The sequence below is a fragment of the Poecilia reticulata genome, linkage group LG18 (genome assembly GCF_000633615.1).
Source record: "Poecilia reticulata strain Guanapo linkage group LG18, Guppy_female_1.0+MT, whole genome shotgun sequence".
Lineage (NCBI taxonomy): Eukaryota > Metazoa > Chordata > Actinopteri > Cyprinodontiformes > Poeciliidae > Poecilia > Poecilia reticulata.
The window spans coordinates 7,921,023-7,947,064 of record NC_024348.1 but is presented as its reverse complement, the minus strand read 5'-3'; the positions used below and the strand labels follow the sequence as shown (position 1 = coordinate 7,947,064).

The following is a 26,042-nucleotide window of genomic DNA, read 5'->3' as shown; positions in this document are numbered from 1 at the left end:
TCTTTTCTGCTGCAACACAGTTTCATTCAGAGGAACAGACCTGAATGTCAAGACGCAGAGGAAATTGAAAAGAGACTTTCATTTGAAACCCTGAAGGCTTCAGTAAAGATGTCAAGGTTCACTGAGTTAAAGTTTGAGAAAGGACTGAAAGGGTATGGCTTTCTGCAAAGGGTTACCTTGACAACGTCTTTATTTCACAAAAAATAAAGGATTCAACACGGTTCCACTGGACAACTTTGCATCTAAACCAACCGTAGCATTTTCTGAAAGTGTTTGGTTAAAATGCCCAGTGACACATATGGAGAGAAACCAACCATAATGCACCAGCATAGTCACTGATTCAGAGAACAGGATAATGCAAAATCACAACCCTCAGTACAGCTGCAACCAGGTTTCAGTGGTTGAATCTCTTTGGCATTTTATATTTTATGTATCCAGATTTATTTTTGCTTAGCCCTGCTCTATACTCTGGACATATCTTGTCAGTGACCAGAGTCCTAGATTTTTCTTCCAAGAAATTAGCTCCGTTTAAGAATTTGAAACAAGTTCTCTAGATATTGTTTCAAATGTATACTTCTGAATTCATCACTGTATTGCATACCTGCATTGCATTTTTTTTCTAGGAAAGGAAGATGAATTCAGTAAATAATGCATGTATTTTCTCAAAAGTAGAACTCTGCTGACTGAGGTTTTAAAGGCAATAACCTAACTGAATGACGACTGCTCTTTGCCCAATAAGGATGAAAATCAAAAAGCTAGATCTTTTAAACATTTTTTCAAACTGAGTAAACTCTCTGGTCCCTTTATGAAATATAGTAGTTCGATTGTAACAAAACTAGTAGCTCAACACATTTAGGCATCTTGATGTGATGAAAAAGATGGGCTAAAGTTTAAATTAATTATGAGGTGGGTAAAAGGGATTGAAGGCACAACAGAAAGGCATCAGAAACTCAAATGACTGATCAATGTAACCAAGAATAGCAGAATACCATCACTGAATGTGATACATCAACAGAGGACCACAACACGTGAGCGCTAACTCATACTACTGTTCACATAATCTCAAGGAAATTAGATGCTAAATTGAATTGGACGTTTGTTTGTTTGTTTTTTCCACTGGTACTCAGTTTTAATTTCAGTGGTTTGGGCTCCATATTCATATCACACTTTGTACATTGTTTGAATGTCCGTCTGAGTATTTTTGCCAATCATGTCCATCCATTTGCAAACTAGACTACTCATCTTCTGATGGCTACTCCATGCAAGATAATACGCCACGTTACACAGCTCAGATCAACTCAATCCTCTCCCTTGAACATTGTAATGAGTTCAGTGTACTCCTCTACAGAAACCCGAGCTCAATCCAGCAGAGAACCTTTGGGATGGCTCATCTTATTCCGAATACATTACACCACGAAGAATTAAAGCTGATTTGAAGGCAAAAGGAGAGTTCAACCTGGCAGTAGCAAGCTGCACCTAATAAAGAGGCTAGCGAGTCTGGTCTCCTAGCTAGTATAACATCGGTGGAGTATATGACAGCTGACGCAGCGACTTTATCTCAGAGAAAATATAACGGGAGCCTGGGGTAGAGTTAAGATGCCGCCATGCTGCTTGAGTCACGAGATTTACCTTTTAGTTGACGTTGCAGCAGAGCTACTGTGGCTGAATGTTGAAGTCTGGACAAAATGTGACTGGAAGACCCATGAGGAAGAAGCTCCAACACTTTTTAGTTCTCTGGCAAACCAAAGGGCTACACAGCACAACAACTTGACAATTTTTTTTTATCTTTTTCTGAGTTCCATTCTCCTTATGGCCCTACCTAGAAATTAATGATGTAGTGAACTCTCTGTGTATAGCGATGTAATGTGGCGATGCACTGCTGACTCTTGACACCTATTAATGAAGTGGGTTTTAGTGTAGGGGGCGTAGCTTTACAGGACTTGATCTATAGCAACGGGAGGCGGGTAAAATGCCTGAATGCACATCATAAGTTGTAAACTGAACGATGAGAGTAAAGAAGACATATCTGTTCTAATGGATGAGCCTAATGCACTGACTAAATGGGGGATTTATAGCTAAAGGGAGATTAGTTTCAAAGCTAAGGTGGCTGGAAGCTGATTCCTAATATAACTCACTGTCTTGCTCATTGTTGTGTACGTGTGTGTTTTCATGTATGCCAGAGATTTGGATGGATTTAGAACGGGGCGGGCGTAGATTTTTTTTTGACAACCTCCCATTTTCCTGTAGGTCTGTTTGGAAGTCTGCACAGCATAACAAGGGTTGTTACATCAGTAATTCAAGCTGATTTAGAATGGCTGCTGAGCCTCCGGGTCCTAATGTGGTGTATTCGTCATTACTGGTTATTAGCGGTACCTGTGGTGAACAATCTCTGTCAGGTCAGCTGGTAAAAAAAAAAAAAAAGAAAGTACAACTTAGGATTTATGTTTAGGTCTGCCCAGAATGTTTTTCTCTATCTCTCTCTCTCTTTTTGTTCATTGGGGAGAAAACGGGGAGAATGGGATGCAACATGATTGATCCATATGTTACTGGTACAATATGTTTTGTTTGCTTCCGTCTATCTGTGAAATTGTCAGTGTGTCAAAATGTCCGTTATTTCAGGCTGAAACTTTCCAGGTGTGGATGAGTACAGAAAAAGAAAACGGTTCATTGAGAAATATATTTGTATTTCCAGACTTTCATCCCTGTCTTTGCTTGTACATTATGTAAACTCAAGCAACTTTTTTGAGCTTTACATCATGTTACATTTTTATTCCCTCACCACAAACATACCTGGAGTGTTGCTTTGATTCTTTCATGCATGTTTGAGAAATCCTTTAATCTCCCGTGGCAACCGTTCAGCTGTGCAAAATGCCAGGGTGGACCTAGCCCCGCCTACAAAGACGAAGCTCCTCCTCGTGCTGCAGTTTCCAAGCTTCCGCCTAACAGAGCAGTCATCCGACACGACTCCTCCACTCATCTCCTTCAGACTAGCCAGCAACAATTAGCAAACACCTGGTGGAACTGTGCATCTGCTGAACTCATTATACGAGCTTCTTCTCAGTGAAACGCTGGTAAAAATGTTTTTAAAGGGTTAATAATGGAGTGACGTAGTAATCACCTCCTGAAGGTTGAGTTTCAGAAAGAGCAGGAGTTTTTAAAGAGACAAAGGCCCAATTTCAAATTTTATCTTGTATATTATATAGCCAACAATTTTTATTACAACTAAAGGTACCACAGCTTATTGACTGTGCTATAAAATGACAAAACATATGATACTGCTGTTTCAATCTATTGTTCCTTCCTGACATCTTTCAAGGCATCCTTTGTTTCTATCCTACTTTACATCCATTGCCTCCATCCTCTTTCTCTTCTTTCACTAATGCTTTCTTTCACTTTTCACTCCTTTTTAAAAAAATTAATTCCTCTTTCCTTTCTCTGTCCCTTCATACTCCTTGTTGGTATTTTCTGTAGGTGTCATATGAAACCCTTTACAGTTATCTAAAAACTATGGGCGTTTTTGCTTTAAAGCTATAAATGAATTATAAATGCATCATCTGAGAATTAAGTTGACACAAATGTAGGTATTTGGTAACTACAGTACCCCAATTAGACTGACCAATAGATGAGACAAGGTAGTTCCAATATGATCAATGATATGCGAAGAACATTATATATATGTGTATCCTTGTCAATATTAACATTCACACAAAGGGTTAATGTGTTTCCTCTTTTTTTTTTTTTTGTATACAGAAATACTTTTTCAGAAGATGACCAATAAAAAAACCCTGGTAATTTTATACATATATAACAAAAATAAAAAGCGGAGGAATGTAGCTGTTAAGGAGCCGGAGTCTGTGGCGCGTGTCGGACTCTGGCTTCTCTCTCTCTCTCTCTCTCTCTCTCTCTCTCTCCGTCCCTCCCTTCCTCCTTCAGCTCTTGTGTCAGAGTCCTTCACAGCCGTTTCTCTCTCATCCCATCAAAGCCCTTCTTCCTCTCCCGTGTTTAAACTTTACCTTTTAGAAAGCGCCCATTCCAACTCATACAGAATGACTTTATGAGCGGTAGTTTCCCCCCTGAACTTTCGGAAGGATACGCTGTTATTTGGACCGGTTTCCGGACACAGAGCGACCCTTTTTTTTTTATTTTTCTTGCGCTCTCGACCGGGATGGATAACCCGCGTCCTGCGGGTCTGTCCTGCTGTTTCTCCGGGACAAACTAAACCAAGCCGTGCGGAGACGCGGGTTGTGGGGCTTATAAGACAACAGAAGAAAAACTGAATCCCCAATTCGACGAAATGACATGGAGACAAGATAATTAGGATTCAACACCAAGACGACATGCTAACGGGTGAGTAAAGTCTTAAACTCGCATGATATCTCGTGTATAAATGACAACAGTGCGCGCGCGCGCTGTGTTTTTGGGACTGGCTGGAGGTCAAAGCTGTTGCCCGAGTTAAAAGTGGATGTATGTGGAAATATGTGTGTTATTTTTAAAACATTTTTTTACTCGTACGATAAACACAAATCTGTACTTGTTTTTTGGATCAAACTTTTATCAAAGGTCGGCGTAAAAAACAAACAAAAAAAAAACACCGCAGCATCTCTGAGCATGCATCATCCCTGCAGAGGAGTGTGAATAATGTGGCGACATTCACAGGTGGTTCAAACCATCTAGTTCTTTCTGTTACCAAGAAAAAACCCTGCTCTTTAATGAAAATGAGTCTTTCCGTCTGGTTTTCTGGAATTATTAATCAGAAAGTAGCTCACCTGAAGAAATTTAACAAAAAAAAAAAAAAAAAAATCAAATATGGTGTTTTTTTTTCTGCGTGTAAGGAGATTTCTAAATTAACCGACAGAAAGTGAGCCGCAAATCTGTTGTGTCCCACTCCGAGAGGGTGTGGCAGTTTCTCCATCCTGGATGCGCTGAAGATTTGCTGCGCACATATAAAGATGTGCGCGCGCGTGTCTATGCAATAAACGTGCACTAATCCACTTGTCCCCAGGGAGGATTAGAGCTCTTTGGAGACCTGATTATTGCCTATTTATTTGTCCATTTATTTATATATGTTTCCTTTCAAACGCTTTTCAACCGCATAATCTACAAGTCAGTGCACGTGCATCTTAGAGATGGAGCTACAAGTGGCGTCTTTTTATGTAGCATTTGTTGGAGGCTTTTGCTAACATTTCTGATCCAAGTAGAATTTCTTAAAGACTGAATTTGTTGTGATCCTGTATGATGTTATGTGAAAGTGACGCACATTGGTGGTCACTGCATGGATGGGGGTCCTGGGTAAGCGCCTCCTTCTGCCACCCTCAAAGCACTCTTCACTTGCAGCGGCAGCTATAAAGACCCAATGCAGTGTTTCTCAACCTTTTTCGGCCCAGCCCCCCCCCCCTTAGCCCTTATCCAGGTCCCTCACCGCCCCCCACCAAAGAATTTGCAGGCTACTTTGCACTGACCATTATTTTATCATTAATATTACTATCACTATTGTAGATGTTTCGATTTTTATGCTTGTTTCTGTATTTATTATCAAAACTAATTTCCCAGAGAACAAAAATGTCATGGAAACAGAAATTATTTTCACAGGCGTCTACAAAAAAATGCAATGAACATTCTACTTAAAATCAGTAGGCCTAACAGCAGCCAATCAGAGTGGAAAAATATTCTTATTTTGTGCCATTTTCTAGTTGTTAAATATTCCACAAAATGACCAGATAAAATATGTTCAACATGCCAGTTTAAACTTTGAACTATTTGCAAACCGACTGAGCTCTGCAACATTAAAACATGGATAGAACTGTAACTACATTAATCATAACTCTTCTTCAGTGTTTCTGTCGGTTTCTGGTGGTGCAGCTCTGTGCTGCCTTCAGGAGAATGGGACATCAGAGTATCATCCATAAAATTTCACCCTCATGGCATTTATTGTGCAAACCAGAGCTTTCAGTGGAAAAACAAAAGTTCCAGATCCTTTTAATGCCATACAAATATGAGACAGAAACATGGATTATATCTTTATATAGACCTGTCTATTGATTATAGATTAATAGTTTTACTGGACAGAAATTACAAAGAACAAATCTGGTTCTTAATCAAATCCTAATGAGTCAAATTGAAAGTGTCATGGAGTCATCAGCCTCATGACATTAACACTGACATGAAAAATAATATTAAATAAATATATCAAATCTAATTAAAAACATAAATAAGTGATGGTCTGTAAGATTATATATATATATATATATATATATATATTTCTCAGTATTAGATATGGTCTCAACAAACCCATGGCACTTCCACAATATTATTTTACCTTTTACCTGGAAATAGTGTCTGTTTATTCTTGCCATACAGTCTCTGTATTAAGTATTGCTCAAAAGGTCTTGCCATACCACTTTATTCCTCTGTATTTACTTTGGTTTCTTAGTTTATTCTTGCATTTTGTTTTTCATTGATTTCCATTTAGTTTCCTTTGATTAGTATTATCCTCTCTTGGTTTATTGCTATGTCCACTGTTGCTAGATATATTTGATCATTTATTGACGCTCACCATCAGTAATCTTCACTCATCACCTGCTGCGCCTCCTAATCATCATATGTTTTACATCATGTGTTGATATTTTACTGTTCAGCGTCGGATTCTCTGTTTTTATGCCATAATTCACATCTAGTTCGTCGCTCCGTTTTATGACCCGCTTCTCCTGTTTCAGAGTTTTGCGCAATGTACACGTCGTTTTTTTTTTATAACCCCGTATGGTGAGCAGTGGTCGGGAAGCGTATCGATGGGGAAAAGGCAGACTGACATAAACCTTTTAAAACAACGGAAACAATTTCTGCATTCTGATTATTAAAATTTAAAAGTGCTGTGTTGTTCGACACTAGCGGAATATTGACAAAGTTTTGCTCACATCTGTAACGGAAACACAGTTAGTGTAATAGACAGTGCCTCTATTTGTTACATAGCCACAGACCAGGCAGTGTGCCCATGCTCACCCCTATTTCTTGCCAAAAGAACAAAGTCTCAGCACATAAATGGCATCAGAATTGCAGAACAAAGCTGAAGATCCATGGAGCTCCCAGTGGTTCAGAACCTGAAGTGATCTACTGGAATCTTGGTGCCAGATTCCACAGCACACTTTTGTAATTTAAAACAATCAAAATATCAAAAGTTGATTGCAATATTATGCCTGATTGGATTAAACAGCATAATATTTTAGAGATTGAAACATAATTTATCAAAATTAGTCCAAATAACTCTGTAATTAATCAAATTGCATATACCTTCAGCATTGTTAGCTAGCTTAGGTTTAGGTTGAGTGGTATTTTCTCACTGTGGACACCGTCAGGCACACTGACTGACTTGATGTGCAAATGAGCAGAAAAAGAAAACGTGAAAAACACAAGCGGCAGACAACGTTCTTGTTGTTTTGAGTTCCCATGTCGCCCCCTGATCAGATGCCACCCTGGGTCGTCAGCTCTCTCATCATCATTGCTGCTGTGTGTAGAACTTAAAGCCACCATGAAATACAGAGTTGTGTCAGACTTAAAATAGTTTTTAAAAAAATTCAGATTCGAGGTTCGAAACTACCCATTTTCATTTACGGCAGGCAGATTCTTCAGCACACTTTTCTGCCCTCAGTCCTCCAATTTAGCTCATCTCTCCTTCCCCTATCTCCTCTCAGGGTCTCGGTTTAAATACATTTTCAATTCGGCGAGCTTTATTGCCATGACACTGGAAAGAAATATGGGCGAAACCTCGCCGTGGCTTTGCATGCTCGTGCGTTCGGTGCCGTATCTGCCCTGTTGCGTTTTCTCAGCTTTGCCTCCATTTGATTTATTCAGGTTGTCATCCTGCTCAGAAGGCTGACGGTTTCATACCTGCTTGTCTTTCAAGGCTTTTATCTCGAGTCTCTACTTCCATGTAATTGAGATTAAAAAAATGCTACTTTTCCAGTTTAAATATTCTTTTTTAAGTTAAAGATTTCCCTGCTCTATTGATTTAGTTATTTTTTTGGTGAAAGGACCAGGATGTTCTGGCGAAAATAGCACATGCACACAGCGTGGAATGCAGGTGGATTTGTGATGGATGTTTGTGTCAGACAAATAAAATAAAGCCCATTATCCAGGAGGCAGGTCGGCCACCCTGCCAAAGAAAGAGAGACTCTCACTAATTATCAACAGTGTGTACAAATAAGGATGCCTCTCCTCCTCTACGACTTCAAAAACATGCAATTTTCCCTCAGATTTGCCTTCTTAAAATGCCACCTAGTATCTTATCAGATTCTAAGAAAAAAAAAATCCAAGTAGATGTTCTTTGCACTTGAAAAAAAAAAAAAAAAACGCCTGGGAGAGAAAAGGGCAATAACCGTGGGGATCAGAGTCTGAAAATAGAAATCGAGGTGGAGCTCAGTAATTCAGGGAATGAAATGGGATGTGATTAGGTGGTGGGGTTGTTGGTGGGCTGGGTGATCGTGCGTGAAAGCGTCACAGAAAGCATCTGCAAACGCCGCACACCTCAAGTTTGCAGGGATGATTGTGAGAAATTGTCTGTAAATGTGCATCCCTCTGTCCGGGCCGTCTAAAGCCAGAATGAAATGAACCCAGAGGGTCTTCCCATCCTTTAGATAAGCAACAACTTATGAGGATAGGTATGCCTGTCATGTGTAGGTGCTGCTGCTTTCAGCTATTGAGTTGAAAAGGAGGAAGGAGGTTTGTCTGCAGTGGTAAAGTGATGGTGATATTCATTTGTACCGTTTCAGTCAAATTTGCATGTAGTTTTGGACTTTCAAATATTTCTCACATCCTTAAATAGACGATGTGTACAAAACATAGTAGCAGCTACGAAAATAAGCGGTTTGTATGATAAATGCACCAAGATATGACTGATGAGCAGAAAAGAACTGATGGGTCATATAGGTTGGTCAGAAAATCTAGTCACTAATGGGTTGGTGGGTGGGTGATATGAACTTATAATTCTAGCGCGATTTTTTGTTGTGATATTGTGATAATGCAAATTATGATTTTAAAAAAGGATGAGTTCTTTTCTATGTATAGCTGTGACTGCATGGTCCTGCATTCGTAGCACCACAAACACAAAATATTGTTCTTCAAAAACATTTTCAGTGATGCAGAGAGACAGCTTTGCAACTTCAAGAAATCATTGTTGTGTTTTTTCCTTTCTTCCCAAGGCACTAAAGATTTTAATTTATGTAGAAAATTTTTTTATTTTTATTTGTTTTTCTTGGGTGTATTTGATAGCTGCACAGTGGTGCAGTTGGTAGAGCTGTTGCCTTGCAGCAAGAAGGTTCTGGGTTCGATTCCCAGCCTGGGGTCTTTCTGCATGGAGTTTGCATGTTCTCCCTGTGCATGCGTGGGTTTTCTCCGGGTACTCCGGTTTCCTCCCACAGTCCAAAAACATGACTGTCAGGTTAATTGGCCTCTCTAAATTGTCCCTAGGTGTGAGAGTGTGTGTGCATGGTTGTGTGTCTCTGTGTTGCCCTGCGACAGACTGGCGACCTGTCCAGGGTGTACCCTGCCTCTCGCCCGGAACGTTAGCTGGAGATGGGCACCAGCAACCCTCCCGACCCCACTGAGGGACAAGGGTGAAAGAAAATGGATGGATGGATGGATGGGTGCTTTGATTTCTAAGATGCAGCTCATGACCTTTAGAGGTTAGTTGATGTGTTACTGAAGAGGAAATAAACAAAACACCCTTTAAAGGAATGTAATCTTGGGTTATGTAATTAGTGTTCCTCAACAGAAACGGTGCCACTAAAAACTTCATTAGATACAATAGATTTGATACAATAGACACAAAAGTACCTCTTGATATAAATTATTTCCAATAAAGTCACCATAAAGGACTTTTATGACCTTTTTTAGAAGTTTTCTAAAGCAAAACTTAGCGTCTTTTTTTAGCCCGCTAAAATATAATTTACATTATACGATAATACTTTTTATGGTGTAGCAGCACATATCTGTAGTTCATCTACGCTGCCAAAGAGGGAGAAAAAGCAATACTTAGAGCAGAGAAGGGAAGGGCGGGGCTATGTACATATTTATTGTGTAGTGCTTGTCTTGTTACAGTCCAGTGAACCTCTGCTCCTTATTTTCTTTATTTCCTCAACCGGTTAAACTATCTACTCCTCTATTTACTCTGCAATAAACAGATTAACACAACTTTATATCACGTATTCTTGTTTGGTTTTCTCTGTGCTGTATGTGTTGTAGACTTATTAAACCCGAGCCCAACCCAACAACCAAGAAAATAATTTTAGCCTGACCTGGCCTGAATTTTGGATTTGATTTTTATGGAGATCAGGCCATAAATCTAAAAATCTAAACTCTAAAATTCACCCATCCATTGTCCATACTAGCTTATCCTTGCAGGCTCTTAGAATGGCTAGTGCCTTTCTACAGCTGCTATATATGTATATATAGCTTTAGTAAATTTATTTTTTACACCTTTAGCAGAAATAACTATAAAAACGCAACCAAAATAGTGGCTCAAATACAGGCTTTCCCATCATTGTTCCTGATTTTTCTCTCTTAACTCATTACTCAAACTGACTGACTGGATGTGTTGCATTGTCTTCTGCATGCTTCTAACCATCCATGCTTCCGTGGAAGCATGCAGACATGATTGTTATGCCTGATTCGGTAATGCAGCAAATAGGGATTTCATTTGCCTGAATTGGTCAACTTTCTCTCTCTCTCCATCTCTCTCGGCCACGTCCCACAATATTTAAGTAAAGATCAGTCATGTGAAATGACTGCTGCATGCACCATCTGTGTGAATCTTTCAGTGACGTGCAAATCACCAAACAATCGTTCTTTGCATCTTTTAGCTCCAGCAGCGGGTTGGTGTTAGTTGAACATCTTCAATTACAGTCTTTGCACTACAGCATCGCTGTTTTCTTCATTTCAAATGGAGGGTAGAGATAACCATGATGACTTATTCAGCCTGGTAGCATCTTGGTTGTTTTAATGATGAGTGTGGAACGCAACTCAATGTTGCATGCGTGGGTATTTGTTAGTGTTGTTTCTCTAGGATTAGAGGTGGACTAAAGTTTTATCGTGATATTTTGTGGAAATGTTTTGATAATGATAAAAGTGACAATAAGAACAATTTATTTCTTCTTTTTTGTGACCTTTATTAAACAAACTGTGGAAAAATCATGATAAATTGGAATTTATCATTCTAAGAATTGTATCGCGATAAATGATAAACAATACGATTAATTCCAAGTAATGTTAAAAACCCCTAAAACTATCAAGATTGTTATTTTTTGGTATTTTTCTACACTGTTTGTTCAATAAAGGTATACCAATAAATATTTACAGATTAAAAAAAAACTATCCAGCACGTAGTTAACTTCTCAAGTCCTTAAAATCCTAAATGTTACAGTACAAAGTGAAATCTTTTGGCCATGTTTCTGCAAGAAGTATTAACAGTCCCATTATACTTTCAGAAGAAAATGTTAACATCTGCTCCCTCCATAAATGTCTGACAAGGTTTTCTGTCCCCTCCCCTTAAATCCATTGCTTCTATTTAGGAAAAAAAACCAAGGTAGTGCTTTCAAGGCAGAAAAACAAGGCTTATCTCAGAATGGGAAATCAATTGAAAATGGGACAGCCACTTTGTAAGTGTCGACTTTCAATTAAATTCGAAAGTTAAGCTCACCAGTTGAGAAGTAATGTTTTATGACAGCCAGTCATGTGTGGTGCTGAAATATTGATCAGTGCGCATTAGGTGGAGGTCTCTTTTAGCTTTTCAGGTAATGGATATTGAACAGGTTGTCAAGTCAAACTGGACAATAAAACAAATGAGTGGAGGTAATTTTTATTTTTTAGGATGTTATATCAGCGTTTATGTTGTACTGCGTGCTCAGCAGAGAGACCTCTACTGATTCTGTTTAGGTTTTGGGCGAAACGGTCTTTGAATTTTATCGCAATACTTTGTACTACTATTTAGACCTGTCACAATAAATCAATTTCATGATAAATTAAAACATCTTAATCATTTGCATGATTTATTGGTTTATCTTTTTTCTCTTTCCTACCAAAGACTTGATGACAAAAGTCTTCAGTCTGGTGACAATTTTGTTTACAGATTGTTCATAATTAATTTTTTTTGTTGGTGGTGGTGTTGTGTTGTTTACTTATTTTAGATATTTAAAATGTCTTCCAGGTCCAGTGTTAAATACACATTAACATTTTAAGTTTATTGATCTATGAGAATGCGTTCTTGCATTTTCATTACTTTAGTTGAAAATGGTCTGAACACATCGTGATAACTTCTAGGACAATTTATCGTCCAGCAAAATGTATCGTGACAGACCTGGAAATAATTTGACAAACATCCATTAAAGATATTTGTTAAAAGTTTTTTGTCAGAAGGAAAAGTAATTTTTATATTAAATTTCTGCTTTGTAAAAACTAAAGGCAGTTTTTCCATACATTTAAGTGTTATACATTTCTATAATTTATAAGCATAGCCCAGCTTTACATGAAACTGCATCTTCTGTGTTATTTAGTTATTTATATTCCGCTTTGCTGTAATTATGTCAGTCATGAGTTCTGTCACCAAACTTATATTTCCCTGATAACTCACAATCAAATAGTTGCAACCTAAAAATCGTAAATCCAGACACCAGCAAATGTATATAAAAAATGAATGACATATCCATGGAGAGATGATGAAATGAAAACAAAGCATAGTGACTCTTTTTATCCCTTCTTTGATCTCTGAGAAGATTATGTCTGACAGTCTCCTAATCTGGGGAGTAAAATCACAAGGTCAGACAGAGCGGATATAATCCAGCACAATCTCATTCCCAAAGCTGAGAGTGTAATTGTGGCTGCCCAGTGGTTTTACCAAGCCCACTTTTCAGTTGTTGGTGCAGCACTTTATCCAGAAGGCTTAACGTAGCCATTACACAGCTAGCGGTGCTAAGGAGCTCTGCATCGCTCATAGCCAATTCTGCAGATTAAAAAAAGGGGGATCAATAGTGACATTTATTTCTAATACCCACTGTCACAAATCTAATTACAAATCTAATTTACTGCTGCATTTCTAATGTTAATGTGTTATTAGCTGGAACCTCTATTGTAAATATCAGACAGATAACACAAATCAGTTATTGTTTGGGGCATTTACCTGAATTTCTGTAAAAAAAAAAAGGAAAAAGCTTTTGGTTCTGCATGATTCTTGAACTTTTTAATATGTGCTGTGAGTCTATTTTCAGATGTTGAACCTAAACTGACCTCATTTCAATCTTTTGTAAAAGCGAGCTGGTTTTAAATGAAGTCGTTCTGCAAGTCAAGGCAGCAGCATAAATCCAAAGTATGATTGAAACTCCTGTGTACAGTCATGGCCAAAGGTTTTGAGAATGACACAAATATTATATTTTCACATGATCTGCTGAACTCTGGTTTTCTTGTGTTTATGTCAGATGTTTTCATCACATACAGAAATACAATTGCAATCATATTATGAGTAGCAAAAGCTTTTATTGACAGAATGAGTTAATGCAGCAGGTCAATATTTGCAGGTTTGACCCCTCTTCTTCAGGACATCTGCAATTCTCCCTGGCATGCTCTCAATAAACTTTTGGACCAAATCCTGACTGATAGCAGTCCATTCTTGCACAGTCAATGCTTGCATTTTGTCAGAATTCCTAGGTTTTTGTTTGTCCACCCGTCTCTTGATGATTGACCACAAGTTTTTAATGGGATTAAAATCTGGGGAGTTTCTAGGCCATRGACCCAAAATCTCTGTTTTGTTCCCTGAGCCAGTTAGTTATCACCTTTGCTTTATGGCAAGGTGCTCCATCATGCTGGAAAAGGCATTGGTCATCACCAAACTGCTCTTGGACGGTTGGGAGAAGTTGCTCTCRGAGGACATTCTGGTACCATTCTTTATTCATGGCTGTGTTTTTAGGCAAGACTGTGAGAGAGCCGACTCCCTTGGCTGAGAAGCAACCCCACACATGAATGGTTTCAGGATGCTTTACAGTTGGCATGAGACAAGACTGGTGGTAGCGCTCACCTCGTCTTCTCCCAACAAGCTGTTTTCCAGATGTCCCAAACAATCGGAAAGAGGATTCATCAGAGAAAATGACTTTACCCCAGTCCTCAGCAGTCCACTCCCTGTACCTTTAGCAGAATATCAGTCTGTCCCTGATGTTTTTCCTTGAGAGAAGTGGCTTCTTTGCTGCCCTCCTTGAGGCTTTGCTCCATAAGTCTCCGCCTCACAGTGCGTGCAGATGCACTCACACCTGCCTGCTGCCATTCCTGAGCAAGCTCTGCACTGCTGGTAGCCCGATCCCGCAGCTGAAGCACTTTTAAGAGACGGTCCTGGCGCTTGCTGGTCTTTCTTGGGCGCCCTGGAGCCTTTTTGGCAACAATGAAACCTCTCTCCGTGAAGTTTTGATGATGCGATAGATTGTTGACTGAGGTGCAATCTTTCTAGCTGCGATACTCTTCCCTGTTAGGCCATTTTTGTGCAGTGCAATGATGACTGCACTTGTTTCTTTAGAGATAACCATGGTTCACAGAAGAGGAACAATGATGCCAAGCACCAGCCTCTTTTTAAWGTGTYCAGTGGTGTCATTCTTACTTAATCATGACAGATTGATCTCCAGCCCTGTCCTCATCAACRCCCACACCTGTGTTAATGGAGCAATCACTGAAACCATGTCAGCTGGTACTTTTAAGGCTGCAATGAAGTTGAAATGTGTTTTGGGGGATAAAGTTCATTTTCTAGGCAAATATTGACTTTGCAATTAATTGCTGTCATGCTGATCACTTTATAAAACATTCTGTAGTATATGCAAATTTCCATTATAAAAACTGAAGCAGTAGACTTTGTAAATATTAACATTTGAATCATTCTCAAAACTTTTGGCCATGACTGTAGCTTCACAGTTAAGAGTCGGAGGTGGTTGTTTGCAGTTTCTTTTTTATTCTATGATTTTACAGATGTTTGCTCTACATTTGGTTAGTTGTTCATCTTTGATTTGTTGCCTTTAGAGGTTTAGCTGGTGTATTAATTGGTTAAGAACAAGAAAAAGTGTATATTTGGCAAATTGTGCCTTTACATCACAGATAAAAGTAATTTAATCAGTCTGTTTATGTGTTGTGTTTGAGTCAGAGCAAGGAAAACCTGGAAGAAAAAGCGTGTATAAACGATGAATCATTTTACTTCCACTTCATATTTATGCTTTTTTTAAAATAAAAAACATAATATCCCTTATATGTGCAGGTTTGTAGTTGTACAGGGAGAATTGGGGCAACACAAAGAAAAAAATAAAATTACGAGAATAAAGTCACAAATATATGAAAATAAAGACAATTTTATGTGATTGAAGTCATAATATGAGAATAAAATCAAAATAATACAGGGATAAAGTAATAATATTGTGAGAATGAAGTTGTAAAATTACGAGTCTAAAGTCATAATATTGTGACAAAGTCGAAATCATATTTTGAGAATAAAGTTGAAAAAACACCAGAATAAAATCATATTTTGTGACTTTACTCTCATACAAGTTTATTCTCTTAATTCTATGACTTTATTCTGTTTTTTGGTTGTTGTTTTTTTATTTCTTTGTGTGGCTCTATTACTCCATCGTGGTACTAGGGCCACATCATGGGCCATGGTTATAATGTACAGTAACCATCATAGTGATAATAATGACTCAACGTGAAAAGTTTACGTGTTATTACAACACGTCTTTTTCATCATAAGATGCTTTTACAAATCCAAGAGTCTCCATATTAAAAGGACCGAGTTACTTTCCCCGTCTCCTCGTCCTAAACATACTGATGAAGCTGCTGCTGTGTGTTTATAAGTTAAAAGGCTTGAGAGCAGGTGAGCAGCGTCAGTGTCGTGCCATTCATCTGTAACTCAAGAGCTCTGCTTAGTGCCCACTCAACACCGACTTCAAAGAAAAGCCGAAAACACATCTTTACATTAGTATTCGCCGTCGGTTGGCTAATGGAGGAATAACTTCATTATCTGGAATGACTAAGTAAACACCATCAGCTTATTTGAATTCCATTTTTAGAGATTTTACTTTGAATTTTACTTATTCTCCATCCATAGGTATGTGGCAACAGTAATCCAGGTATATTAAAAAAATCACATAAAAAATAGATGATTCACATGGGAATGTAAATTGAATGTTTTCAGGAGGAACGGATGAGAAAAAGAGACAGACATCATATGCTTAATGCAAGCTTAAAGTTATCCATTTCACATGAACTTTTGGTTATTTTAAGATGAAAATCAGCATGTAGAAACATGATAAAAACAGTAAAGTAGGTAAATTGTCCTTGAGTTAAAAACGTAGCTCTAAAATTAATGAATAAATCTGGAATTTGATGCACACGGGAGCTAAGCCAAGCCGGCAATATTCATGAAGTGCTTTTAGAAACAGCAGGTGCTGACCAAAGGGCTCAACAAAAAGATTTAAAAATAAATGAATAAAACATTAGAATTTTAAATGAAAAATGATTAAAAGTTTAAATAAAAATGCGAGTGAAAGTATATCAACAAGTAAACACGAGATAGACGTGAAGAAAATCTAAATAAAAGTAAGAACTTGTCAAAAGCCATAGAGTAGCAGTGAGTAGATTTAAACGTGTCTGTAGTGAAAAGGCTTTTCTCATTTGCAGCTGCAAAGCGTTCCATAATTTGAAAGCCGGATCCACAAAAGCCCGATCTCCCCTGAGCTTCCGCCGTGTCCTTGGCGCCTCCAGCATCAGCTGGTCAGCTGATTTAAGTGAGAACGCAAATGTAGTCTATGTGGAAGCATGTTAAGGGCTGTTGCGGCGCATTTCGAGTGTCTAGCGCAGCGCGATTTGAACAGTTTTGAGTGTTTGACGCGTCCAACATGCCCAACGCTCCACACAGACTTTGAATGTAAACCAGACGCGCCTGATGCTCAAAACGCGTTTGGTGTGAACGCAATAAAAAGTGCACCCACGTCAAACTTAAAGCGTCAGATGCGTTTAACTCATTTGGTGTGAACGCACCATAATCAAGATTGGTGGCATCAACTCACTCACTCTTTGGTTACCTAGCAACAACGTGTTGAGTAACTTGCCCAGAAGCAGTTTCAGGTTTTGCTGCTGTTCCTCATAACTTATGAAAAATAAACAACAATGTTGTGGAGGGAAAACTGTAGCTAAAGCAGAAAAGGTCACGCAGCTTGGCAGTATTGCAGGATTATCGATATTGACTGATATTAAACGCTTACATTGTGACACGTTTTTCAGCCATGTCGTCCCACCATACTTGTACTCCAATATAAAACAATTACATGAAATAAAAAAGTGCTTGAAGTGTAATCAATGAGTAAAGCCTGGATTTATATGGTATCCTCTGCAAGATATTTTGTAACAAAATCCCAGAACACACCTTTCCATTCCTCTATTACGGCGCCCTCCCCACCCCGCGCTCCCTTTGAAATGATATGTAAGTGTGTGAGGTAAAGTGCGAATTACGCCCCACATGGCTCCTTGTAGATTTTCCTTGCTGTGCTCTGTGGCCGCCGCTATCTTTTTCCATTCATAGCCACCTGTGTGAGAACTATTTCCTCTCTGTTTGAGCTCCCCTCGGCGGGATTGTCACTTGAAATGTTGGGGGACTTAAAGAGAGATGATCGGCGGGCGGGTGGAAAGATGAGTCGGTGGAAATGGTGGAAGATTCCACATTCGTTGAGGTGAAGTTAAGGTCAGAGATGTAAATTTAATAAATGAAACTCACAATTAGGTTCATTTATTGCACGAAGTTTGCTGCAACTACAGCAAACTGGTTCATAGAATAAAGGAAATGAAGAAAAAAGCAGAGGAAACAGCTGGTAAGGCAAGCTGGTCGCTGATCAACAGGTAAAATTATTATTATGATTGGAAACGACAAGTGATTAAAGGTCATCGATCGAGGAGTTATTCTCAATCGCTGACACATTCAGGAGTTTGACCATCTGCTGCTTGCTCCTTCAGTTTTACACAAATGTGCACCTTTTACCGAGACGGAGAATGTTAAAAATTCCTTTAGCTATGGAGCTAGATGAGCTGGATAACCAAAGCAAAGCCTGAATGCAAGGTAAAATGCAGTTGAAATATTCATTATGCATGACAGATTTTTCATCTTCGTTGAATCATGCATCTTTCTCTGGTACTTTCCACAACTCCTTTTTGTGCCCAAACTCCATTCAAAATTCACGGCTGCCTCAAAGCCCCCTTTGGCAGCAATTACAGCCTTTTGTCCTCTTAGGGAACTCTCTAGAGGCTTAGCACGCCTGTGTTTGGGCAATCTTCTCCTGAAGATCCTACTCGGTGTCAGGTTGTGGGATTTGATGGGAAGAATCTGTTAACTGTCATTACCACGGATGTTCGCAGGCCTTTTTGGCTGCACCACTCCAAGACTGGAGGAGGCGTAACCTGAGGCTGTAGGGTTTTGATTTGGGGTAACGGTCTGGGTAATTGTGTGATGGAGCAAGGAAAGTAGTTCTACTTACTTAAACAAATTGGCCACAAGTGACAAACTGCTGCTGAGTTAGACATGTCTCTGGCCTTTGAGTGTTAGTCTGATGCCTCAGCTTGTCTGAATGGTCAGCTCCAAGAGTAAACTACGGTCACTGAGGCACTTGAAGCTCCGTTTTACAAACGCTATGGCAGCAAACCTCAGATTTAACTTTTCACAAGGAGACCTTTCAGAGAATTCCTTCAAGCTAATAGTCGTTTCCTTCTGAAAAGTACAGCAAAAATTGAAGGGTCAGAGGGCGTCTGCCTTTCAAAATCATATTAAACCGACTCAGAGTTATCATGTTACCTTGTTGGATAGGTAAGGCAGCAAAGGCTCACAACCTGCAATGACACTTGACACTATAAAAGGTCTCAAGATTTTTATACAGCTTTTTCCAAGCACTCAGAATGCAACCATCTTGAAGTTCGAGACATTTGATGACGCATCTGAATCTTTATTGTGACAGATTGTAGTAACAGTACAACATGACACTTCAATGGATTTTATAAACTAGATCTGTATGTAAACGTTTGTCTTTCATTTCTATTTTATTTGATCCACAGGGTCTAAATTATGAATACGGACTCAAATATGCAGCTTTAATATTTGGGTTAATATGCCTGAGGAAGTTACAGAGAAAGCACTCACCCACCATCAACGAGCTTCAGGTACTTTCCCAGCTGGATGTTTGACCACACTCGGTAGAGCTCATTTAAAATGGTATATTTCCTAGCAACGGTTCATACATTTTTAATAGAGTAGGAGATGGGGGCCATCCCAGAAGCTTAATGCTGGCCTAGTTTATTCATTCCAAAAACATTTTGGATAGGTTGCCTTTTCTCCAGGTTTATCCCAAAATGTCGCCCTTAGACAAGAAGATCGTCATTAAGATTTTCAACAACAACCCAGAAACCATCAAGGCTCAAGCCCACCATAAGCTGGAAGCTGAGGAGACACCAGTGAAGTCCTCATAGGCCAAGAGGGTGACAACTAAGAAGAAAGACACTTGTCCAACGTCAACAACTTCAAACTAGACCAGTGTTTTTCAACCTTTTTTGAGCCAAGGTACATTGTTTTAATTGAAAAAATCACGAGGCACACCACCAACCAAAAATTTAAACAAAGATACTCTGTAGCCACCTATATTACATATATAATCATTCTTATCAAAGTATATTGAATAGGAATCAAATAAACACAAAAATGTATTTTTATCACATTTTACATTTCTTATTTCAAATTGCACTTAACATGTCCACTTCAAAAATACACCTGAACAGTGCCACAAAACTGTGGTGTTAAATTTAAAGAAGTTGTAGAAAACTTCAAAGTGATTTACAAACTTATCCACAAGCATTCTTTTAGCCGGAGTACAGAAAATAATTCTTATTCTGAAAGAAGCAATAATATTTGGAAAACATTTCACTTCATATTCACTGTTACAATATGAAGAGTTTCATGTACAACATTTCAATATCTGTATATTTTACCCATCTAGTGTGAAACCTGAGCATGTTTGGATGAAAACAGAGCTGATTTCCTGGCAGAAATTGAAGAAAGACAAAGCTCTTCCTCAACAGCTCCAAGTCTCTCTCTGTTTTTAGTTTTTATAGTAGCCAGGTTTGAGAAGCTCATTTCACAGATATGTCGTGGGAAATGGACCCATGTTCTTTCCAATTACTGCTGAGCTTCACTGTCTTTTCCATCACTGTCATCACAGTCTTGCTAGATACAATGCTCTCACTGCTACCTGTAACATTCATGCATCACTAATTCTCTTGTTTTAATGTAAAGTGTTCTGTACCTACTGCCATCTAGTGGTAAGAAAATTACATGATTACACCGCTAGTCACTACTACAGCAGACACTTGAAGATGGCATTATTTGCAGATAATTCATTTTCAAAAAATCTTTTAAAACCAATTACCGTATTTTTCGGAGTATAGAGCGCACCATACTAGCACCCTCAATTAAAAAAATAAAATAAAAACTGGAAGTTGCTCTTGGTTTTCCATCAGGACCCAGCAGAGGGCTGCGTCCTAATAAATCTGCTGCATATATTAAGGACGCAGCACTCTGTCTCCAAAACCGAACCATGGTTTTGTTCACACCGAGCTTAAGTGCAGCGGCTCTATTTCCCTCCTGTAGTGCCAGGTCGACAGCCCTCAACTTAAAAGCTGCATCATATGAGTTTGAAAACATTTCTCTGTCGTGCCTGCTTCTAGCATGTGGTTGTTCTAAATGAAAATTAGCGCGTTCTTCTTTGATTTACAATTTTGACCATGATCTTTGGGTCATGACCGAAAGAACGAGATCACGGATACAAGCGGCCGAAATGGGTTTCCTCCGCAGGGTGGCTGGGCTCTCCCTTAGAGATAGGGTGAGAAGCTTGTTCATCCGGGAGGCACTCAGAGTAGAGCCGCTGCTCCTCCACATCGAGAGGAGCCAGTTGAGGTGGATCGRGCATCTGGTCAGGATGCCTTCTGGACGCCTCCCTGGTGAGGTGTTCCGGGCACGTCCCACCAGGAGGAGGCCTCGGGGAAGACCCAGGACACGCTGGAGGGACTATGTCTCTCGGCTGGCCTGGGAATGCCTTGGGGTTCCCCCGGAGGAGCTGGAAGAAGGGGCTGGGGAGAGGGAAGTCTGGGCCTCCCTTCTGAAACTGCTGCCCCCGCGACCCAACCCTGGATAAGCGGAAGAAAATGGATGGATGGATGATTCACTTCCTGCTAGAGAGCCCCCTGGTGGTTGAAGAAAAATCCACAGAAAAGCCGCACCGGGCTACAATCCGCATGGTTCAAAGCTTAGGAAAAAAGTAGCAGCTTATAGTCCGGAAAATACGGTACCGTAGGTGAAATTGAATAATTTCCATGGCACAACTGATGATCACTCAGAGCACACTAGTGGTTGAAAAACAGTGAACTAGACAGACATTTGAATCTGTGTACATGGACAAGACCATTTCTTCTGCCTAAACAATTAAGTCTTTTGGTTTTTAAAAGCAGTGGCTTCAAAACCACCTAAACATTTTCTGTCATGGCAACTGGAAAAAAAAAAAGCCACCAAGGTTTTCCTTTGCTTACAAGACTGACAAATACCGCTCTTTGGTAATATCTTCTGACATTATTATTAGGCAAGCAGTATTTTTATTGAAAGTCACCAAAAGTAAAATCCCATAGGATACTATGCTTGGTAATGAGTGCATCATGTAAAGCGAACACACAAACTTATAAAATTCTGTGAACAAGAATAGCTACTAGCAGCTTATTTGAATTTAAAGTGACAGGAGACCCTAAAACAGCCCATTCTGAACGGAACTCATTATTTTGGGCAAACAAAGTAATGAACATGTTTTGTTTAGACCACAGACCTATCTTAACCCGTTCAAGAAAGAATAACAGCTCATCTTGAGAGATAAAAACCCTGTAGAATCAGGTGCAGACGGTAAATCATGATTAGTAAGAGGAACTGCTTCTCCTCCATCAGTACGTTCATCTTTTCTTCATGTCGATACAGTCTTGTTAGTCCTTATTTTATGCTGCTCTCACAAATCTTATGCTTATTTCAGTTCTTCACACTTTTTAGTTTTGCACAGTTGCATCACTTTCTCAAATTCTAGGCTTTTCTTCCACCCGTTCAACCTTTCTCCTCACTACTACCTGGACCATGTACATTTGTTTCCACTGCTGAATTTTCCTCTTTTTTTCCCCTCCTTTTCATATCTTTGTCTTTGTTATATGTCTTACACGATCTCTTAGTTGTGTGTCTTTCGTTTTCTGAAGGTGATAACCAACCTATTAGTTCACGGTATGTTGTTTTTCATTCTGCGCTCATGTCTTTTACCTGAATGGTTTTAATTATCATTCTATCTTTGCACACCAATGCCTCAGGTCCTTTCTGCCGTTGTTTCTTTTTTTAATCCCCTCTTATTTCCTTGCCTCCCATCCTCTCACATTCCTGGTGTTTTCACTCAACCTCATCCTCCTGCTTTTTTTGTTCATCCTTGCATCAGTTTTATTTTTCCTTTTCTTATTTTACATCTCTGTCTTTTATTTCTTTATTTCTTTTTGCCTCTCTAGCCTCGGTCTACACCTCCTTTCACTTTTTCCACTGTTTCGTATTCCGTCCATTTTTCCCTCTCCCCTCTGAGCCCCTAAGAACTGATCCTCCAGTGTAAGTGTATCGGATACACTTGCCACACACACGCGCGCACACACACGCACCGTCTCTTTCCCAAGCTTCTGCAGTCTCTGGGTAGTCTTGCTTTGAAGCTGATGTGCAGAAGGGGATTTGTCTGTTCCACTACTGTTTGACAGTTTGACACACACGTATACACTTCAGCTGCTATATATGCTGCCAAGCACAGTTTACCAGCTAAAATATGGTTTAGCCCGTCAGTTTATCAACTTCACACCAACCCGCCGTCTGCTTCGGTATTTCTTACACTTGGTCTCACACAATCACGGGTTCTCATTAAAGTGCGTATAGCTTTAACGTGTGAAGGATGGCTCCAGGCGTGCGAGGCTCGAGTTTCTCCCGCTCCGAGTGCCTCGCACGCCATACGTAGGCTAACACCTTCCCCTTCTTGTGGCACCAAACTGTGATTGTGAGGCTCCACCGAGCCAGCCCGGGTGAAGTCGTTCATCAAAGATAATTAAACTTTGATGATGTCACATGCACACACACTGATTCTCGGACAGGCTTATCGACCGGCTCCATCTCAGTATGCTGTACAGTATAATTAGCTTCTGCATCGATTTCCTTGTCACACTAAAGCGTGCTTATCTGTAATGAAAACAAAATGCTGTGAACTTCGACTTAAGTGCGACGCTTATTAATAAAGGGCGGAGTAGAAGTCGTGGGGTGGTGAAGTGCTGACCGGCTGGCTTTGTGTTGCTCATGCGCTGCAGCTGCAAGCTATCGGTGGAAAGCAATAGCTGTAAACATCCAGTAACAGAGCACATTTATTCTGTTAGACTTGGTGAGAATAGTTTTTGAACAGAGTCTTGCTCTTTTTCCCCTGAGAATTGGCTGATGTTTCCTTGACCAAATAAACTGAAAAAAAATCACCTAAAAAGTTCAGAAACAAAAGAGTTGCCCATTTGTTTCAATGAAATATTGTACGTTTAATTTATTGATGAGCGTCTATTTAAATATATTAAACATTCACAACAAATTTATTTTGCATTTGAAAAAGATTTATTCCCCAGAGTAATTTTAGCTTTGAGATTCTTGGACACCCCTGCTTTAGAGAAACAGACCAGTGAGAAATATTGTGAATTTGATTTGTTTATGTATCAAGAATAAAATAAGTTGCAAGAAATGAAGAAACCATGGTGATTCTTCAGCTTCTTCTTTTTTTTTGACCAAATAAACAAAACATACCCTAACAAACAAAAACATGTCCTCTTCATTTCCATTACATATTTAAAGGGACAGTGGACAAAAGAAAATTTTCAATATAAGTATGAACTAACAAACCAAAACAGTTAGCCCAATTCTCATCTCCCTTCAGTTCTTTTTCTGGACTTTCTCCCATTCAGCGGGATTTCTCCGGTTGAATTACAATTGTACAAATCACACAGAAGGACATTTTGTGAAAGATGACGTCAATTACCTGCACTGTTTTAGAATCATACAAACTTCCTATACTTTTAACGAGGAAGTAAATGAAGCCATTCAGTTCATGTGGCCACTCTTCCAAATATTAAATTAACATTGACTTTTGCTTTGTACGAAGCAAAACAAAAAAACAAGGCTACAAAACAGTCAGAGCAAACTCTCTCTTCTTTTGTGGTTTCATGCCCAGCATTGCAATTTCTTCCATTCTTACTCCTATTTAATACCCATGCACAAACTAACTTAGTTTAAAGAATATTATGCAGCAGTTTGGTGCAGTTCATAGCTGTAAATCAACCTACACAAACAAACTATAAAGTTTGTTCTTATTCATTCTACAACATATACCATGAAAAACAATCTAAATTGTAATACCTGCCAATAACATAACTAATTTTATCAAATAAATGTAATAAAAATAACACTTAGGGCTCTTACACCTTTATAGTCTTCCAGTGAGACTATAAATGTGTTTCTGTTGTATTCAATGGAAACCATTTTATTTATATTACTACAAACAAATATCTTTTATTCCAAGTGATTTAAATACACATTCTCCTCACCATTCAAAGCTCATTGTAGGATTTTTTTCTTTGGGTGGTTTTTCTGTCATGCTACACAACAGTAGAGATAAACAGTGCCACAGAAACACAGTACAGTTTAAAAAAAAAGACCATTGGGATTTTGGCAACCATTCTTGGATGGATTACATTTTAATAAGGCTTAAAAACTTAACATGCGGCAATGTAATCGCTTTAACGGAAACGTTGGATTAAGGGGGTTTAGTGGTCTGTCTGTACTTGTGCTTGTCTTAAATATCTAGCAAACCCGGATGAAACCCTATGAAATATCCCTTTTTTTCCCTAAAACTGTGTGTGCATATCTAAGCACTGCTGGGTAAAATTCCCACAAGTCAAATCTCTGTCGCATTTGCCCCTCAGACAGAGCAAAGCAAATGCTGACAGAGAATCTAGAAAGGCTTAGGAAGATTTGAGCTTTTGCTTCAGATCTCCGGCTGTCCGCCGCTAGCGATCCCTTTTGGCCTGTGATGTGTGAAGACAATCAGGATATATCCTTTCCACCTGCTCCGATTCTCCGGCATAAATTACATAACAATATTCATTGCCTTAATCTTCTCTTGGATTGTTCACATAACTCTGCCGTAAAGTCTGCAGTTAAAAAAATCCAGAATAAAACTTCCTAGAACTGGAATGGTAGTTCTGACGCTTTCGCTGCACGGACACAAAGTGCACTGACGTAGGGAGACGTCACCGGAGCAATGTCCATTTGCAGAGGCGCAGTAAACCCACACAGACTACGGGCGAGTTAATTTGTTAATCTCAAATTGATAAATGACATTTCAAAACTGATTATGTTTATGCTAATTAACGTCAATTTAATGAAAGGGCCAAATTGTTTTGACTCGCTCATTATGAGCCGTCACATCCTGATATTTCTAATTTCTTCCAGTGACCAGTTTCACACTTTTCCGTACAATCCACCATATGTCTCTTGGAAACATGTTTTTGCAAAAAAATTTATATATTTTTTAGAAATATTTACAAAAATCAAGCAACTGGAGCGCTGTGCAAAAGTCTTGTGGTTACATTTTGGTTCCAAGGAGCTCAGCTTTCTTGTAATCTTTCAGTGGTTTTGATTTTTTTTTCAGGCTTTCTGTAGGTAATGAATGCTGCTGTCCAATTCAGGTCAAAAAGTGACAAAATTTAGCAGATTTGTGTAACATCAAGCCGCGTGTTGCTTTTGAAGTTTTCCCTTCTTGAATAGTGCATGAATACTGGGATAAAAGGCGTGGAAGTGATAGTCTTCTGCCACATAAAGACTTAGTAAGGCATGATGTCAATGTCTGGCTTTTTGTATTTATATA

At 39.1% G+C, this 26,042-nt stretch overlaps 1 protein-coding gene across 2 annotated transcripts in view; it reads left to right on the top strand.

Moving 5' to 3' along the window:
* Positions 1-3,928: 3,928 nt before the first annotated feature.
* Positions 3,929-26,042, top strand: part of htr2cl1 (5-hydroxytryptamine (serotonin) receptor 2C, G protein-coupled-like 1) — a 180,652-nt gene continuing 158,538 nt past the window's right edge. For both annotated transcript variants that reach the window (XM_008435330.2, XM_008435326.2), the window contains exon 1: positions 3,929-4,347. The gene's annotated coding sequence lies outside the window, so the exon portion shown is untranslated. The remainder of the gene's footprint in view (positions 4,348-26,042) is intronic.